Consider the following 19,039-nt stretch of genomic DNA (forward strand, 5'->3'; position numbering starts at 1 on the left):
TCGGGAGTGGTGGGATTTCAGAGGGTTCTGCAGCCCATCTCGTGATGACACAAGAAGCTTCAGCCTCCTAGTGAAGTTCAGCCCTGCTGGAAGTCAACAAAATCTCTCTCTTCTGCTTGCTGTTCTCACGGAAGGAGTAGGAGGAGGGTGAGCAAAGAACCCAGCAGCTCACGACAGCTCTGCTCTCTCCTTCCCCCTCCCCTCCTGTGAGAAACCTGGATTAGACAGTGCCTACTCCCCTGCAGCATCCAGCTTGGGAACAGACGGAGTCAGGGCCAGCCCCAGGCCAAATGGTGCCCCAGGTGAGGATCATCTTTGGCGCTCCCCCTCCATTTGTTAAACTTTTGAATACCTTATTTTTTATTGCATTTGTAGCCCATTTCATGACTTTTATGCACGATTTGCATGCATGATTCATCCCTGTCATATAAGATGATAAATTTGCACACGAGGATCTGTAAATCTGTATTTATGCTATATATAAGCAAATAAAATAAATGTTTCCTCTAAGCTTACAGAAACTTTTTAATTTTAAGAATAACTGAAATGTACTAACATCAAGAAATTGAACTGTGCACCACCATCAGGTGGACCAGTATTAAATAGTGTGACCGTAGGTGACAGCCTTAGAATGTTAAGCCTAGTCCTGTAGTTCAAAAGGTCGCTTTTCTCGCCTTTGCCCTCGCGAGCTGAAGCCCAGCATCAGAGAGATCCAAAGACTGGCCAATGGCATTTTCAAGCGATAAAATAGCAAGCGATGTCAGTCTGTCGTCGGCCATCATTGACTGAAGATACGTTTTAATGAGGCTGAGCTTTGAAAAGCTGCACTCGCCACTCGCGATTGTGACCAGCAGCACGAGCGGGATCCTCAAAGCTACCCGCACTTTAGGAAAAGTGTTTCTATCAACAAAAACAGCACCCTGAGCCCGGTGCCCCCCAAGCCCAGCACCCCAGGTAGTCACCTGGGTCACCTGTCCCTAAATCCCGCCCTGGCCAGAGCGTGGTGAAGAGCTCCTGGAGCTTCTCTCCCCAGCTTGGGAAAGGGGAAAAGGTGACTGTGCTACAGCACCCCCAGGCCTGGGAGAGGAGGATGGAGAACTCCATCAGGAGCAGTGGTGAGTGTGCTGGAAGTTGATGGAGGTGGGAGGGAAGTTTGCCAACAGTCCCTTGATATAAGGGATGTCCCTTATTTAAATAAAAAAGTGCCTGTCCCTTGCTAAATCAGTATGGGGTGCCTTTTCTCCTGTATTTCAACCTGGTGCACAGGGTCGCAACACCACTCAAATTTGGCCTAGGCACCCCTCCATGCCAGGTGGAGAGGCATCTGGACAAAATGTGAGTTGCGTTGCTGGTGGAGGGGTAGCCAGACTAAATGTGAGTGGCGTTGTGACCTGGTGCACAGGGTTGCGATGCCATTCAAATTTGACTCAGGTTCCCCTCCGTCATGCCAGAGGTTCTGACTCAGTTCCCAGCATCTGCACGGAACATAAAGAGGAGCTGCAGCGGCTGCCAGGCACAGCACCTGAACCTGGGGAGAAAGAACCCCTAGGAGAAGTGGGGAGAAGAAGGCACTTGCCCCCAAAGGCTCAAGTCAAGACTGGGGACATCTGAGGCTTGTCCAGTATTTTTGAAATACAATGTTGCCGACCATAGTGCGGAGGTGAACTGAAGTGGGGGCTGAATTGAGGAAGTGCGGGGGGGGCTGAACTGATGGTGGGGCCTGGTGGGGGCTGAGCTGATGGGGATGGGGGCTTGTGAGTAGCGCTCCTGGTGGGGGCTGGACTGATGGGGGTGGGGATGATGGGGGAAGGAGAGGCTGAACTGATGAGGAGGCTGGGTGTGGACAGAATTGAGGGGGACTTGGGGGACAGGATTAATTGCTGGGTAGGGAATGGGCAGATGTGGGGGTGAGAGCTCCTGCAGAAGGGGCAAAAATCGCCTTACCTAATGCTTTTGGGATAGTGGGTGACACTAACTGTTGCACACACACACTGGAGACGGGCGGGGGAGTTCAAAAATCTAAAGACAGACCAAAAAACCCTCACAATAGAGCTTTTTTTAAAAAAAAGTTCATGGTTTTTTGGGCCAATCTCATAATTTTCAGGGTTCTGACTCATGGTTTTTGATCTCGTGATGTTTACAATGCTGAGCATTACACACATTGGTGTAATCTGATCTCAGTTGTGTCGCTTAGCTGGAGTTGCTGCAACGGGGGTCAGAATAGCTTGATTTTATACATTTGTAAGCATTAGTAACTGTAATGCTTTCATATATGTACATTGGAGGTGGGAAGTGGGTTTCAAAAATCAGAAGACAGGCCAAAAAAACACAATTTAATCTTTTTTTTAAAAAAAACCTCTCTTGGTTTTGGGACCAATCTCAAGATTTTGTGAAGTCTGACTCATGAATTTTAAATTTTGAGGCTGGCAGTCCTCAGTGGATTAAGACAAAACTGAATCCCTGATATCAATAGGGAAGTCAAAGGGGGTATGTGTCTTCCTTGAAAGTCACTTGATCTCTGGGAACTACAAGTCCCAGGATGCCATGCTACTAGGGTCCAGGCTGTGCATGACCAGGTACCTGTCTTTAAGGTACGCAATCACACATAGAGCTGTTCATGTCCAAAGAGCTTGCACACAATTTTATACATCAGCTTTGAGAAAGATAATATCTTTTAGTATTAGAACTGGATGGAAAATTATTGTTTTTCTCATGAAACATTTTTTTTTCCCTCAGCGTTTACCCAGCTTTTGTCAAAAAAATTGAAAATGTTTTAGAGTTTTGATTGTTGACGAAACCCCAATTTTTTTATGAATATGATTTGTGTGTGTGTGTGTGTGTGTGTCATTTTCTGTTGGAAAATAGTTTTGTTCGAAAATTTGTATGTTTTTGCCCTTGATCCTCTTTGGTGATGGAAACTTCAGTGATGCTCTGGGTGGACTCAGCTGTCTGCTTGTGTGTATCTAATTAGAATCAAGGCTTTAAATACGAAAAAAAACTGTAGTCTCTCCATAATCGAGTACACTGCACTTACATAAAGTTATGGCTAAAACATATCCCCTGAAATGCTGAGGAAGTTCCAAACTGGATTGGAACTTTGTGGCTAAAGCCGATCACTGAACTGATACAATAATATGTGTTGGAACATTCCATTTAACCACTCCACTTAGATTATGAGATTATGGTTCTGACCTTGGATTTACACCAGCGTGAATCCATTGGACCAAATTCTCTAGTCATCTCTGAAGAGGGATTTAAAAGGGATTGGAGTCATCTTCACGGATCATCTGGGCATATCCTTAGAGTAGAATGATGAGACGGTCATTCAAGCCATATTTAAGTCTGCTTCATGCTGCTGGAGCATTTCAAGGCAGACATAAGAAGGCTGAGTATCTGGCTGACTATATTCTGACCTTTCAGCATAGGCCATAGTACTCACCCTTTGAGCTGTGTAGGAGACATACACCCACTCAAGATAGGCATGGGTAGAAACAACAAAAAATCCTCTCAGTCCCCTTAATCATCTAGAGTTTAATTCATACTCTGCAAATGATCTACAATTGTCTAACTTGAAGGAAAAGGTTTCTGTCTAGTTGCCTTGAACTCTCTATGATAACCTTCAACTAGTTTTGGAAAACTGATTATCTGGAAAAAGAAAAGGAGTACTTGTAGCACCTTAGAGACTAACAAATTTATTTGAGCATAAGCTTTCATGAGCTACAGCTCACTTCATCAGATGCGCATCCAATGAAGTGAGCTGTAGCTCACGAAAGCTTATGCTCAAATAAATTTGTTAGTCTCTAAGGTGCCACAAGTCCTCCTTTTCTTTTTGCGGATACAGACTAACACGGCTGCTACTCTGAAACCTGTGATTATTTGAAGTTGCCCCTACTTGCCTTCCCTTTTCCAGAAAGTATGAATCACCGGGGCAATATTTCACAGCACTTTCTGTACATTCATTGTCTTCTCTTGGAAAAACATTGAGGAAGTAGAATTTATTTCACTAAATACTTTATACTCTCTTCAATTTGTTTTCCCCTTTTATCCCTAAACATGCAAACTTCCTTGTTTTTCTTCCAGCTTCTTCCCCTCCCTGATCTGCTGTTCTCCCTCCTGTTATTGCAGTTACGTCTTTCTACAGACTCATTATTTGCAACAGTTTTTAATTGTCATATCTCTGTTTTGAAACTCTTTTATGCATTTTATAGCCTTTGTTTTAGTATTTCTCATTATATCCTACTGTGCATTCATTGCTTCCTTGTTTTACTCAAGCAGTAGGTGCCCTGTATTGTGTAAAATATTTCTGAATAGTAACTTGGAAAATGTGCACATACAAAAGAACAAGCTTTGTGTTCAGAGGTAGGAGACAGAGGAAAGTTTTAAATTCTCACTAAAACATTCCAGCTAATCAATAGGTAGATTTAGACTCCAATTCATGTGACTTATGTCTCTTCAGCTTTTAGCTCAATTATTTTCACAACAGGTCCTTCCAGTAGTCCTTAATGTCATCCATTGGGTAGAGCCAGTGGCTCCACATATACAGTAAAACTGAATAGTGGGGCATTCACCCAACCTTGATATTTAGGGCCTCCCTTATGTTGAGCCAGTTGCCTGTTGTGTATTTATCTGGCTGTTTAAAATAACAATGAGGCACCAATCTTAATGCTCAAGGCACCTATGACACTGAATTAAAATACAAAAGACGAATGTGTCAAAAAGAAAAATAACCAGCAGCCCCACAAACAAAATGCTAATCAACAAGTAACCATGAAACAAATGTAAGACAAATTCCCCACTTTCCCTCTGCCTGTCCCTTAAGTGATATTCACTTCTTTAAGAGCCTTCTTGGAGAGAGTCTGCTTTGCTGTGTGCCATGAAGGTCAACAAATGCAGGCTGTTGTGGATCAAGGAGAGAGTACATTCCTAACAAAAGAGACCAATATGGAGAATATTCTTCAGAAACCCTGTCAGACTGAGATGGGTCTATCTGAAATTGCCCCTGTAGATCATTTTTAGAGATCAAAATCGTACTCCACCTGGAAACCCACAGGCAGCCAGTTCAGAGCAGGAAGCACTGTTTGAATAAGCTATTAGCAGGACATTTGCTTATCAAGCTGGCTGCCACCTTCTGCACAAGCATTAGCTTCCCAACAGATTGAAAGTGCAGCCACAAGTAGAGCCAATGGGATTAACTGCAGAGTAAATTACCACTCAAGGTGAGTAAGAGAGGCAGAATCTTGCTCTTAGGGTAAGTCTGAGATTTTACTTCTTGTGTTGTGTAAGGGACAACTTTTTGTTATGACACCCCAGGAACAGCCCTGGGAAGGAGCTGTGCTTCAAAAAGTTGCACCTCCGTCCTTGTTGCTGGGTGGAAGTAATTTACTGTAGGTCTTCACAGAATGTAGATTACTTCCCCCACCATGCTGGCTCCACGACCTTCTCTGTCCATTTGCACATGGTGGGGAGTAGCAGTCCTGCTCAGCCTACTGTGTAACTCCACTTCTGGATCAGCGCTCCTGGCAAGCCATGTGCTTAAAACCCCTTTCTATTTCCCTGTGCAGCAACTTAAAAGGAAGTTGCAATCTTGTCCTTAATAATCTGAATAGCGTTCAGTTTGTAAAAGCACTTTAGGGGAAAAACAAATACTTTTGTGCAGTTCTGAGTTGAAGGAATTGTAGTAGTAAGTGATGGTTCAAAGGCTATATAAGTTAGGTGATATTTTTCCCTGTTTGAGGGTGCAGAAGACCTATAATTATTGAACCATGAATAGCGTATGCATGTGCTGTGAAAATTCCCCTGCACAGCTCTGCCAATGTATCTCAGCCCTGACATGCAGCATCCCTGGTATTTATGTTGAGAAATTGCCAGCTGCGCTTTGCAGTGTCAGATTTAGGTGTGGTTTTGTGATAAGCACCAGAAGAGTTGGGATGAGCCCAGCAAATTCAGTTTTCTTGATGAAAAGAGAACTTGAAGTTAGGTCTCCAAACATAAATGCCTAAAGCACTGATCCATTTCACAATCTCTAACTTCCTGAATTTACCATCTTCTTCTCTCTGAAGTCACCCACTGTTTAATTGACTTAATAATAATTTGTCTTAATACAGGTTTTAGGTTCTTTGGTTAACAAAAATATAGGGAAAGTATTAAAGTTTGCTTTCCATTCCGGGTTATAGTCTAAAACCTGGAGCTGATTTAATCTCAGTTTACAACTGATTGCAAACTTTGGTTTTACGATTAACGTGTCACAATCTACCAGCCACTGCTGGTGCAATACTAAATGCACCTACAGAATTTGCCTTGTTCATGCCATTAGTAACAGTGTTCTCACAGGTCAGTTAAATTCACAGAGGCAAAAAGCTAGTTCTGCATTCAGGGCCTAATCCAAAGAAAGAATTCCACGGATATCAGTGGTCTTTGGATTCAACACTTAATCAGCTATAGAAGCATGAGTGAAAACAACATGGTGTTTGGTTTTTACGAAGGCCAAACTGTACTGTATAGTAGCGCTTAGCGCCCATTTGTGTGGTACAGAGGCCGCTGTAACATCAGAGTACTAGATACCTTCCATATGAGACAATTTCAGTCATTCATAGTGGAAAGTGGCAAACTGAAATAGCTAGTAATGCTGTATTAAAGTGCACTGGTCTCATCAGTATACAAGCAATGCTGATGAAAATGTTGCTTAGAGAGAGACTAGCTGTGCCTTTCAAATAGGTGAGCTGGTAAAATTTTTTGACATTCCAGATATGGCGTGACACTGATTTATACCAGCTGAGTATCTGGCCAATGAAGAGCATTTTGACTGCATTTTGTGCATAGAATATGATTCTGTTTTGTCTGTCATTACTGGTGTCATGTTTCCTAAAATATCAACTCAAATGCTTAGAAAAAGAGACATGTTGTCACTGCAGACAAACCTCTGTCTCCAAACCTCTGTCCCATCAGCAGCTATGGGCACACTACAACGGGCCAGATCCTCACTCCAAATCAGCATCACTCTGTCTGAATTTAAGACACAGTGTCTATCAGTGCCCTTTTTTGTGTTTGTATCACAATATTATCATCACAACATATATTTCAGTGCATTTGAAAAAACGCAAGGGGAAAAATATCCCTCCTGGGTGTGATGCCTGAACGCAAAATTGCTTTGACTAGTGTTTCATTTGTGTGACAAATATGCAACACAGCAAAGAAATGCCAGAGGTATAATTACTGTACTTTTACACTCTTTCACAAGCACTCTTCCTCTTAGAATGCACGCAGCTGCAGCAGTATGTAGAAGAAAGTATTACACTACACACAGTACAGCAGTACTGTGGGAGCATATGTAGTGGAGATCATGGAAATCAGCAGGCTCAGGATCATCATTCTCAGCCCCAGGAGCGATTTATGTGGTGGTGTTTCTCATTTTTGGTTACAGTTAGGGCTGTCAAGCGATTAAAAAATTTAATCACAATAAATTGCGAGATTTAAAAAAATTCATCACAATTAATTGTAGGATTAATCGCACTGTTAAATAATAATAGAATACCATTTATTTAAATATTTTTGGATATTTTCTACATTTTCAAATATATTGATTTCAATCACAGCACAGACTACAGAGTGTATAATGCTCACTTTATATTTATTTTTGATTACAAATATTTGTGCTGTAAAAAAAAATAGTATTTTTCAAGTCACCTCATACAAGTACTGTAGTGCAATCTCTTTATCATGAAAGTTGAACTTACAAATGTAGAATTATGTAAAAAAAAACTACATTCAAAAATAAAACAATGTAAAACTTTAGAGCCTACAGGTCCACTCAGTCCTACTTCTTGTTCAGCCAGTCACTCAGACAAACAAGTTTGTTTACATTTGCAGGAAATAATGCTGCCCGCTTCTTGTTTACAATGTCACCTGAAAGTGAGAACAGATGTTTGCATGTCACTGTTGTAGCCGGCATTGCAAAATATTTATGTGTCAGATGCACTAAAGATTCATATGTGCCTTCATTTTCAACCACTATTTGAAAGGACATGCATCCATGCTGATGATGGGTTCTGCTCGATAACGATCCAAAGCAGAGCAGACCGACGCATGTTCACTTTCATCATCTGAGTCAGATGCCACCAGCAGAAGGTTGATTTTCTTTTTTGATGGTTCAGTTTCTGTAGTTTCCGCATCAGAGTGTTGCTCTTTTAAGACTTCTGAAAGCATGCTCCACACCTCGTCCCTCTCAGATTTTGGAAGGCGCTTCAGATTCGTAAACCTTGGGCTGAGTGCTGTAGCTATTTTTAGAATTCTCACATTGGTACCTTCTTTGCGTTTTGTCAAATCTGCAGTGAATGTGTTCTTAAAATGATCAACGTGTGCTGGGTCATCATCCAAGACTGCTAGAATATAAAATACATGGCAGAATATGGGTAAAACAGAGCAGGAGACATACTGTTCTCCCTCAAGGAGTTCAGTCAAAATTTAATTAATGCATTATTTTTTTAACAAGCATCATCAGCATGGAAACATGTTCCCTGGAATGGTAGCCGAAGCCTGAAGGGGCATACGAATGTTTAACATATCTGGCACATAAATACTTTGCACTGCCTGCTACAAAAGTGCCATGTGAACGCCTGTTCTCACTTTCAGGTGACATTGTAAATAAGAAGCCAGCAGCATTATCTCCCGTCAATGTAAACAAACTTGTTTGTCTTAGCAATTGGCAGGATAAGAAATAGGACTGAGTGAACTTGTAGGCTCTAAAATTTTACATTGTTTTGTTTTTCAGTGCAGTTATGTAACCAAAAAAATCTACCTTTGTAAGTTGAACTTTTATGATAAAGAGATTGCATTATGGTACTTGTATGAGGTGAATTGAAAAAATACTATTTCTTTAGTTTATCATTTTTACAGTGCACATATTTGTAATCAAAAGTAAATATAAAGTGAGCACTCTACACTTTGTGTTCTGTTATATTAATTTAAATCAATATATTTGAGAATATAGAAAAACATCCAAAAATATTTAATAAATTTCAATTGGTATTCTGTTTTTTAACCGGGCAATTAAAACTACAATTAATCGCGATTAATTTATTTAATTGCAATTAATTTTTTTGAGTTAATCATGTGAGTTAACTGCGATTAAACGACAGACTTAGTTACAATATAAAGAACAAGATCAAATTGTAGCCAAGAAGCTTTTGGTGCAGCTCTGGGGAGAAAGGGAAAACTTAAAGGTGTCCTTTATGCACCCCACATTCTGGGGTCACTGCATTTGGCCAGTGTGCAGATTTAGAATAGCCCAAAGGTTGCTGTAAAGCTGCCCCAAAGGGCAGTCATAGGAATTTGCAATTGCCAGAATGGAGGGAAGCCTTTTTTTCTGGCCACACCTTCTACATTGACAGTCTGCATTGCGGGGTAGTAGTGTGATAACTGCTATGGTGGCTCTATTCCACCCAAAGATCTGCCAATATAGGAAAGAACTTCTATTTCCAGACCACTTGACTTTAGGGCTGTTTGCACCAATGCAGTGGTTTTCAACCTTTTTTCATTTGCAGACCCCTAAAAAATTTCAAATGGAGGTGCAGACCCCTTTGGAAATCTTAGACATAGTTTGCTGACTCCCAGAGGTCTGCAGATCGCAGGCTGAAAACCATTGTTCTATGGTAATGGCAACCTTTCGTGGACCCCTTATATATAGTCTGTGGAGCCCCAAGGGTCCGTGGACCACAGGTTGAAAGCCGCCACACTAACGGATCAATGTAAAGTGACCAGAGAATGGCCCAGGATCAAGCCCATGATCTTTTAAAAATCATTATTTTTTAGCAAGTTTCAAAGTCTGCCTCTGACACGCACACAACTATCCCTCTGACCTGAAGTTGCTAAGAATTCTAGTATGCCACCTTCACCTGTGAGCTGGATACACCCCCTGCAAAAGAAAGCTGGTCAAAGTTACATGAAACTGAGGGCCAGCTCCTCAGCGGTGTTTAGGCTCCTGACTTCCATTGATTTCAATAGAAGATAGGAGCCTAAATACCTTTGAGGATCTGAGCCTGAGTCTTACTTTGACTCTTTGCCATTGTCACATGTCAGAAGGCACATTCTACTGCCTCACCTCTTCTTCTCTTGCCCCCAATTCCTCTGGGCATTCGGCAGAATGGGGAACATTTCTGCCTCTTCTTTTCTCTGCCAGTTTCATTCAAAAAATAAACCACCCAAAAATGTAAGCATTCTCCTCCTGATCCCGCTTTGCCTTCTGCACTCCCTCCCTACCACAAAAAAAGTAAACTTGTCAACATAGCCTCAGTTCTCTGAGAACCTGCTGTGCTAGCTAAAAAGGAGTCTATTTGCCCTGCACCCTCTATTCAGAAGTCTGGATTTGGCTGTATCTGTTTAGATAACCTCTATCTACAATAGGGCAATTGCATGAATGGGGGAAACCCTAGAGAAACAGGAAACCCCCTAACTGTTTCTGTATTGCGTAAGTATATTTTGCTTAGGCTTTTTGCCAAGACAGATATGAATCAGAGATTTTATAGGTATAAGAACACTGTAATGCACAGGTACTTCCTTTTTCAGAAAGTGTTTTTGAAAGAGGAAGAAGAATTCAGATTCCTGGATTAATGTGTGGGTTTTTTCATTGGCTTCAGTTTAGATATTTCCTGAAACAAAGACATAGAAAGTGGAAGATGAACTTCTTTAATGTATGTGAGTTCTTCTTTGGCAAATGGTCTCTATGACTCTTTGGCAAAATGTGTATGAAGGGGAAAAAACCCAGCTCCCATATAATGGGGGAAAAAATCATGTACGAAAACAAGAAATTGCAACCAAGTGCTCACTGTAACTGTCTGGTATTTGTGAAAATCTGTCTGATTAGCTAAGGATTTTCTGCAAGAGCTCCATGTCTGAGGAGCTCTGCATCTGCAGGGAACCCTACTGAAGTGAATGGTTCCCTGTACAGGTGCAAGGATCTGCCTGCAAGGTTCTCATCATAGGTTCAAGGCCATAACATGCTCATCACGGTATCGTTTGTGTGATCTAGGTAACCTTAATAGGAGATCTGAGGCATCTAATCACTCTGAGGATGAAAATCTGGCTCCACTGAAGTCAATGGGATTTTTGCTATCGACTTCAGTGGAGCCAGGATTTCACCAGGGAGATTTTGCAGTATAAGCTTCTCAATAATTTTAACCCCTCTTCCCCCACAACAAACAAAAAGGAAGCATAGATAGTGAATAATAGTTCACTATTCTAGTGATGGTCTCTTGGGCAATATTGACAGATGTCAGGGAAGTCTCCAGAGCTGCTTAACCACAGCCTTGTCAATAGCCTGACCCTAAAATGGGAGGTTAGAAACAGGGTGGTAATTTGCAAGATTGTCAGCAGCAATAGAGATTGCTTCCCCAGTGATCAGTTGCTTGGCCCTTGAACAACAGTTGCCTTAAACATCTTGCTGAGAACTCTGACCAAGGAAGCCAACATCCCAATTCACCCACTTAATTTTTACACCTATCAGGGGCTTGAGTCAATTTTGCAGGTAGTCAGTTGCAATTCTTCAAGTACATCCAGAACTTCAATTAGTGAAACTTGTCCTTCTGCATAGAGCTGCAGAGTCCAGTAAAGAAATGGATTAAAAATAGATATATGTAACAGCAGCTAAAATTAGAGAGTGAACTTTATATTGGATGACTTGTTCCATTTCTGCTTTTTTAAAGTTTACTATTGCATTGCATTTTTTCGGAGAAAGTAATAGTTTTTCTTTCTACTGACTATACTGTGCTGAGAAATACAAATAAGGAAATTGGATGATATTGTTTAAGAATTTTCGTTATGCAAAAATGCTCTCTAAGTAGAAATGATTTTACTGATTTTATTGGCAGCAGACATGGTTTTGTACATAAGATCTCACATGTTCCAATATGTGCATTCATTTCATTCTCCCATGATCTGGGTTTCAAAGGTCCAGGGCAGCCACAAATCCCAGTGATGTCAGTCACTTGAAATATTTTGACTTAGATATATTCCAATCGTGTAGCAATTGTGTAAAGTAAGAGTGGTTTTCCGTAGGTGTTCTTTATTAGGTGACATTGACGTATTATATAAAGGTGGTACCTGCCTTTGCACGTAACTTACACTGCATAGGCCCCGGCTAGCCAACAGAAATTTGTGAGAAGTGTCAGTCTGTGAGAAATTTTGATTAAATTTTTAGCCCATGAAAATTTGTGGCCACCTGTTTCTTTTTATTATTGATGAAAGTGTATTTGAAACACCACCATTCGGGCATGTCTGGTTATGGTTCACTTTTGACTTACTCCCATGGCAAAGGTGATGGTCTACCTCAAGCCAGTAGCGGAGCTAATAGGGAAGCTGCCTCCCCCCCTCCCCTCCCCCAGTGGCCTTTAGGTGTATGTGTGGCACCTTTTCATACAGGTCTTGAGAGTGAGCTTGCTCCAGACTCATCCAGTAGTGGTGGCTCCTGTCCTGTGGGGCTGGGCCCAACTCCCCGCTTGGGGCATTGTGACATACTGCACAGGATCAAGTGGTGCTGTGACCCCATGTGCTATGTTGCAAATCCACTCATGACAGAGGGGTGGCTGGGCCAAACCCGAATGGCACTGCAACACGGTGTGCCCCTCCAATGGAAATATTGGGAGGATGGGTCTATTTTCTGCCTCCCCAATGGATTCTGCCCCAGCAATATCTTGTGGAGGCAAGAGTGGGCCCCAGCTATGTTATGCACATGTGCGTTGCGGGGATAAGGGGCAAAGACAAGAGTGGGACCCAGAGGAGGGGCTGGAGTGGCCACGGTGGTGCATGAGATAGGGATGGCCACAACGTAGGGTTGCCAACAGTCCCATATTACAAGGGATATCCCTTATTTAAACAGAAAATTGCCTGTCCCATACTATACAGGATGCCTTTTATCGCGTATTTCAACAGCAGGGGGCCAGCACTCAGGGGTGCATCTTTCCACTCTCCTCCGGACTCTGGCCCTTTAATGCTGAGCAGTGAAAGTAGACAGGGTCGTGCTCTGGGGCCAGGGTCAGGTGGGAAGTGGAAAGATGCACGTTTAAGTACTGACCCCTGCTGGACAGGGCCCCCTGCTGACTCCAGCCCCAGAGTGCGGGCTGTCTGCTTTCCCTGTGCAGGCTCTGCAGGCAGGGCAAGTGGACAGGGCTGTGTGCCTTGGAGCTGTGCTGAAGGGCCAGGGTCAGAAAGGGGCTCTGTCTGGCAGGGGTCAGTACTTCTGGGCTGTAACCTCCTCACTTGCAGAGTCTCTGCCAACATCCCCAGCAGAGGATCATAACTGCTGGTTGGTGGCTGGCTGCTGCAGCTGCAGCAGTGGGGGGAATGAGGTGGGCAGGGAGCCTGGTCCTGGCAGCAGAGACTATCTCTGCAGAGACCTGTCCGCTTCCCCTGCTGGACAGAGCCCCCTCCTGTCTTTGAGCATGGCCCCAGGTCTTTGTGCCTCCCTGATAACCTTATCGTGCCCTCCTTGGGGGCTACAACCCATAGTTTGGGAACCTCCGGCTATAGCGGAACTAATATTTGTAAATCATATTATTAGTGGCTAATCATATGAGTGAAGTAATGGGAACACCAGACAGGTCTCTTAGACTTAAAGAGACAAAAACGAGGAGACTGTGTAGATATAAAAGTCAGTAGGAAGAAAAAATACAACTGGGCCTTTTGTACTTTGTGCTGGTGTGAATTCCCTCTGGGGCATGGAGGTGAAACTGACCTGAAGCAGCACGCAGTAGCCAATGAATGTAAGAAAAACACTCAGGCCAAAGGTATGACAAATATTAGCAAATTCTTTGTCTCTTCAAACACTGAAAGTCACAGTATTGCAGCCTGGGAAATTGCAACAGTTTACCACACAGTTAAACACAGCCTACGTTACAACAGCAAGGACTGTGATAATAAGCTTGCCAGTGATTCAAATCAAGTTTTGTGATTCAAATATTGCAAACCAGTTGTGTTATGGAAGCACCAGAGCAGAGCTATTAGTGACCCATATTTTAGCCCCAAAGTCTGTGGGGGATTGTTTATGGGATTTATTACCATCGCCACTAGAACAGCACGTGTATTTCTCTGTCGTGACCGATGCTTCAAATAAGGGGAATAGGAAGATGCTTCCAATGTGCCTACAATATTTCACCATATCAGACGGCATTCAGTGCAAGCTGCTTGATTTTTATGAAGACAGTGATGAATCTGCAAAAGGCATTCATCATGCTGTAACAAACTGCCTAGAGAAACACCATCTTCATGTTAATTGTCTTGCTGCATACTCTGCTGATAATGCAAATGTGAACTATGGGAAACACAGTTCGGTGTATCAGTTATGATGTTATGAAAATGACTGCATTTTGAAGGTGAAATGCCCTGCACACATGCTCAAATAAATTTGTTAGTCTCTAAGGTGCCACAAGTCCTCCTTTTCTTTTTGCGGATACAGACTAACACGGCTGCTACTCTGAAACCTGCACACATAGTCCACAATACTTGCAAACATGCGAGTGATCAGCTGTCGGTTGACATAGAAACAATTGTGTTGAAAATTTACAACTGTTTTTCTATGTCTGCAATACACAGAAAAGAACTCTGAAGTTTTTTTGAGTTTGTTGACATTGAATAGAAAGAAGTACTGCAACATGTGAATACAAGATGACTATCCCTTAACTCAGCAGTCGATCGATTTTTGAGAAACTGGCCAGCAATTACAGCCTACTTCAAGTCACAAGGGGAGGCTTGTCCAGTAGCATTAAAGAATATTTTTGCAGAAGATGGCGAGTATGCCTGTATTATGGAAACCTACATGTGTTTTTCCCACAACGTGGCTTGTATCTTTGATGTATTTGTAAGAAAGTTGGAGGAATCAAAGTTATGCGTTACTGACATGTACACAGAGATGTGCCAATTTAAGATAAAGGTACTAAGTCAGAAAGAGGATTGCGTTTTTTTTTTGGATTCCAAGCCAAACAACTGATGGAAAAGCTACTTCCACAACAAAATGTAAAGTTAAAGAAGACTTCATTAAGTTTTATGACTCTGTGTTTTTGTACAGTGATAAATGGTTTGATTTCTCTACTGACAATGCAGTGATGAAGCTGAAACTCATTAGTCTCTCTGAGAAATTTAGTTTCTCAGATCTTGAGAATGTAACAGGCGCAATCAAAATGAGGGAAATTGTAAACATGGACCAGCTCTATGAGGAATTCTGCACTAGTCGAGATGTGATCGAAACATCAAGAAATGACATTTCCAAATCGATCAGTGAAAAATGGGTGTACGTGTTTCAGAAGTGTGGAAAAGAAAACTTGAGAAACTTGTTCCCAATTGTGTCGTTTGTACTTAGTGTGCCAGAATCAAATGCATTTATAGAGAGGATTTTTTCATTAATGAGGAATAAATAGTTTGGCGTACGAAACAGATACATTGTAGATTTAATTAAAAGCGAACTCCAAATTTGCATAAACTTCCAGTATCCTGAAAAGATTTCTTCATCTTTGTACAACAAGATCAGGAGTTGCTGAGTGCTGCAAAAAGCAGCAAGAAATACAACTGGCAAATGTAGGTGAATACTGCTTATTATTAATTAATTATTAATAATAATGATAATATTGGGAGGAGGCAGGAGGCAGGGGTGCTAAGAAAACAGTCCCTTATGTTTGAAATGCAACGTTGGCAATCCTACCATCAGAGAGGAGGTGGGACTCCCCAGCCTAGCCCAGTCCCACCCTACAGTCACTGTGGGTCCCAGCGGAGACACCTGGCCCAAGGAGGGGCAGGAGCTCGTGTGCCAGCTGCCCAGATGGGGTGTAGGAAGGGATGGGATAGGGCGCCAGCACTTGGTCAGGTGGGGACACTGGGCTCTACCCACTGAGTAACTGCCATAGAAGCGGCAGTAGGAATTACTGGGATGCCCTTCCCCAGCCTGGAGCCTCCCTCCCTCCCCCCAGGGCTCAGCTCACCTCCCTCCCCCTTCTATTCCCCCATTCGCTCAGTGGTTCTGCCCTGCTCAATGCATTATTTGCCATTCAAATCTTCTATTTTTAGGTGCTTATAACTTCCTCAAAAGATTTCTTTTAAATTTCATACAAATCTTTTAAGCTGTTTTGGGGTATCAGTTTTCTCTTGTAAAGAGGTTTCTCAGATGCTCCTCGGTGCTCAGATAACTAAAAATGGTTTTGTTTTAGAGCATTAAACTTGCTATTTTCTTAGTCTCGGTCCTGCAAACACTTTTATTCATGAGCTTAACATTAGATACAGGAGTGTCGTCAATGGACTACTATCTGCATAAAAAGAACAGGAGTACTTGTGGCACATTAGAGACTAACAAATTTATTTGAGCATAAGCTTTCGTGAGCTACAGCTCACTTCATCGGATGCATGCAGGGGACAATACAGTGGCGAGATTTTATAGACACAGAGAACATGCAACAATGGGTGTTACCATACAGACTGTAATGAGAATGATCAGGTAAGATGAGCTATTACCTGCAGGAGAGAAAAAAAAACCTTTTGTAGTGATAATCAAGGTGGGCCACTTCCAGCAGTTGACAAGAACGTGGGAGGAACAGTAGGGGGGGGCAGAAGTAAACATGGGGAAATAGTTTTACTTTGTGTAATGACACATCCACTCCCAGTCTTTGAGTAATGACACATCCACTCCCACTCAACTTGAATAAAGACTGGGAGTGAATGTGTCATTACACAAAGTAAAACTATTTCCCCATGTTTATTTCCCGCCCCCCTTACTGTTCCACACAAGTTCTTGTCCACTGCTGGAAATGGCCCACCTTGATTATAATGACAAAAGGTTTTTTTTCTCTCCTACTGGTAATAGCTCACCTTACCTGATCACTCTCGTTACAATGTGTATGGTAACACCCATTGTTTCATGTTCTCTGTGTAAATAAAATCTCCCCACTGTATTTTCCACTGCATGCATCCGATGAAGTGAGCTGTAGCTCACGAAAGCTTATGCTCAAATAAATTTGTTAGTCTCTAAGGTGCCACAAGTACTCCTTTTTTTTTTTTTGCGGATACAGACTAACATGGCTACTACTCAGATATCTGCATAAAGTTAAGCATGCATATAGATTTGCAGGACAGGCGCCATAGATTTGTTCACTATCTTTGCCATGTATTTTTAAAAAAAATTAAATTAATTTACAAGCAGAGTTCAGAAATCTCATCCTGCAATTCTGGTATCACTTCCTCCCACTTTTGCATGTATTTAGTTTAAGATTTTTCTTTTTTCTGTGAAGTGGGTGTAAAATTCTATCAGATCTGAATTCTCTGTTCAGGCCAGCGGTAGCATTTAACACCTTCTTTGTACTGGGTTCTCCCTGAGGTAGATGACTATACCTGGAGGAAGGCAGTGGAAAATCAGGCCCCCTCTCCCTACTGTTTTATACCCAAATCCTTGTAAACACTTACCCACTTGATTAATCCCATTTGTGGGATTGGGGCCTGAATACTCTTAAATAAAAAAGCAAGTCTTATTGATTTGGAGGTGATTGATTTGAATGTTTGACTTGTCATATACATAAGTCCTCTTTAAAAATTATTTGACTAATGTTAATATTATCAATTATTATATATATAGCTCCAAAAGTGTATGGAGGGTAGCACAAATAGGACAAGATCCCTGCACAATCAGCTTGTATTGGAAATGCAGACAGTCTAATATACCCTTTGACACAGTAAATATCATTGCCAATTTATTAAATCATAGTTGTATAAGAACATAAGAATGACCATAGTGGTCAGATCAAGGGTCCATCTAGCCCAGTATCCTGTCTTCTGACAATGGCCAGTGCCAGGTGCTTCAGAGGGAATGAACAGAACAGGGCAATTTTGAGTGATCCATCCCTTGTCGTACAGTTCTAGCTTTTGGCAGTTGGAGATTTAGGGACACCCGGAGCATGCGTTGTGTCCCTGACCATCTTGGCTAATAGCCATTGGTGGATGTAAGATTCCTGCGTCTCAGGGTCAGGGCACCTCCTTTGGCAGTGCTGGGTACTCAGCAACCACACCAGATCTGTGAGCATCATGGCTTGTGGCGGGGCAACCAAATGAGCAATAGCTCAGGCCTCTTGGATGTGGGGGTTAGCGCTCGTCCAGCCATGAGTGTGGGGCCCAGTATAGGGGGACCTGGGCCTACCCTGCTCCACCATGTCCTAGCCCAGGTACCTTGAAGGGATGGGTGATTCTGTCACTAGGTTGGCTTGGAAACGTTAGATTGCTGCCTTGCCTCCCGGCAACACAACAGGACCAACTGTCTCATTCCCCTGGGCTGCTTCCTATTGGTATCAGGTTAGGTTGCTCTGTGGCCACTGTGGCCTGGTACCCAGTGACCCTGATGTGTGGCTCATTCTCTGCTTCCTCTTTGGGTTCCTCAGTCTCCTGGGGCAGTGGCTGGCCTTGTCTCCAGGCTGGCTCAGGAAGTCGTCACCCGCCAAGCTGGTTGTGGGCTCCATGGGCAATTTGGCTTTCTAGGAAAGATATCTGGCTCCAACTGAGCTGCAGAGCTCTGTTCTTATACTTCCTGCCCCCCCCCTTTCTGTGAGGGGGAAGGGGTGGGGTTAGCAGAGCCCAACAAGGTGAGTTAACTCCTTCTGTGCTGGTATGAGGCACATTACAATGGACCTACCCTCCATGAACGTATCTAATTCTTTTTTGAACCCAGTTATACTTTTGGCCTTCCAGCATCCGCAGGTTAACTATGTATTGCATGAAGAAGTACTTTGTTTTCTTTGTTATTAAATCTGCTGCCTATTAATTTATTGGGTGACCTGGAGTTCTTGTGTTATGTGAAGGGATATGGTTTGGTGGAATTGTTATAATGTAGTTCTTGTAAAGAACTTTAATACACAGATTGTAAATTGATCAAATTGGCTTCATTAACTCTGCGGGGGTTGACTCAGGCCCTTATGTCTTAGCATTGTGCATGTTTCTATTGTTGTGTTGTTGAAGGTAAGTCATGCTTCAGTTTTAAAAATGATTTATCGAATGAGCGAATATGGGGACTATTTGTTAAACTATA

At 42.4% G+C, this 19,039-nt stretch overlaps 1 protein-coding gene across 1 annotated transcript in view; it reads left to right on the top strand.

The window, feature by feature from the left end:
- The window catches only part of IL17REL (interleukin 17 receptor E like), a 77,689-nt gene that overhangs the window by 9,452 nt on the left and 49,198 nt on the right, over positions 1–19,039 (top strand). The gene's annotated exons all lie outside the window — the stretch shown is intronic.

This window comes from Natator depressus, chromosome 1 (assembly GCF_965152275.1).
Source record: "Natator depressus isolate rNatDep1 chromosome 1, rNatDep2.hap1, whole genome shotgun sequence".
Classification (NCBI taxonomy): Eukaryota; Metazoa; Chordata; order Testudines; family Cheloniidae; genus Natator; species Natator depressus.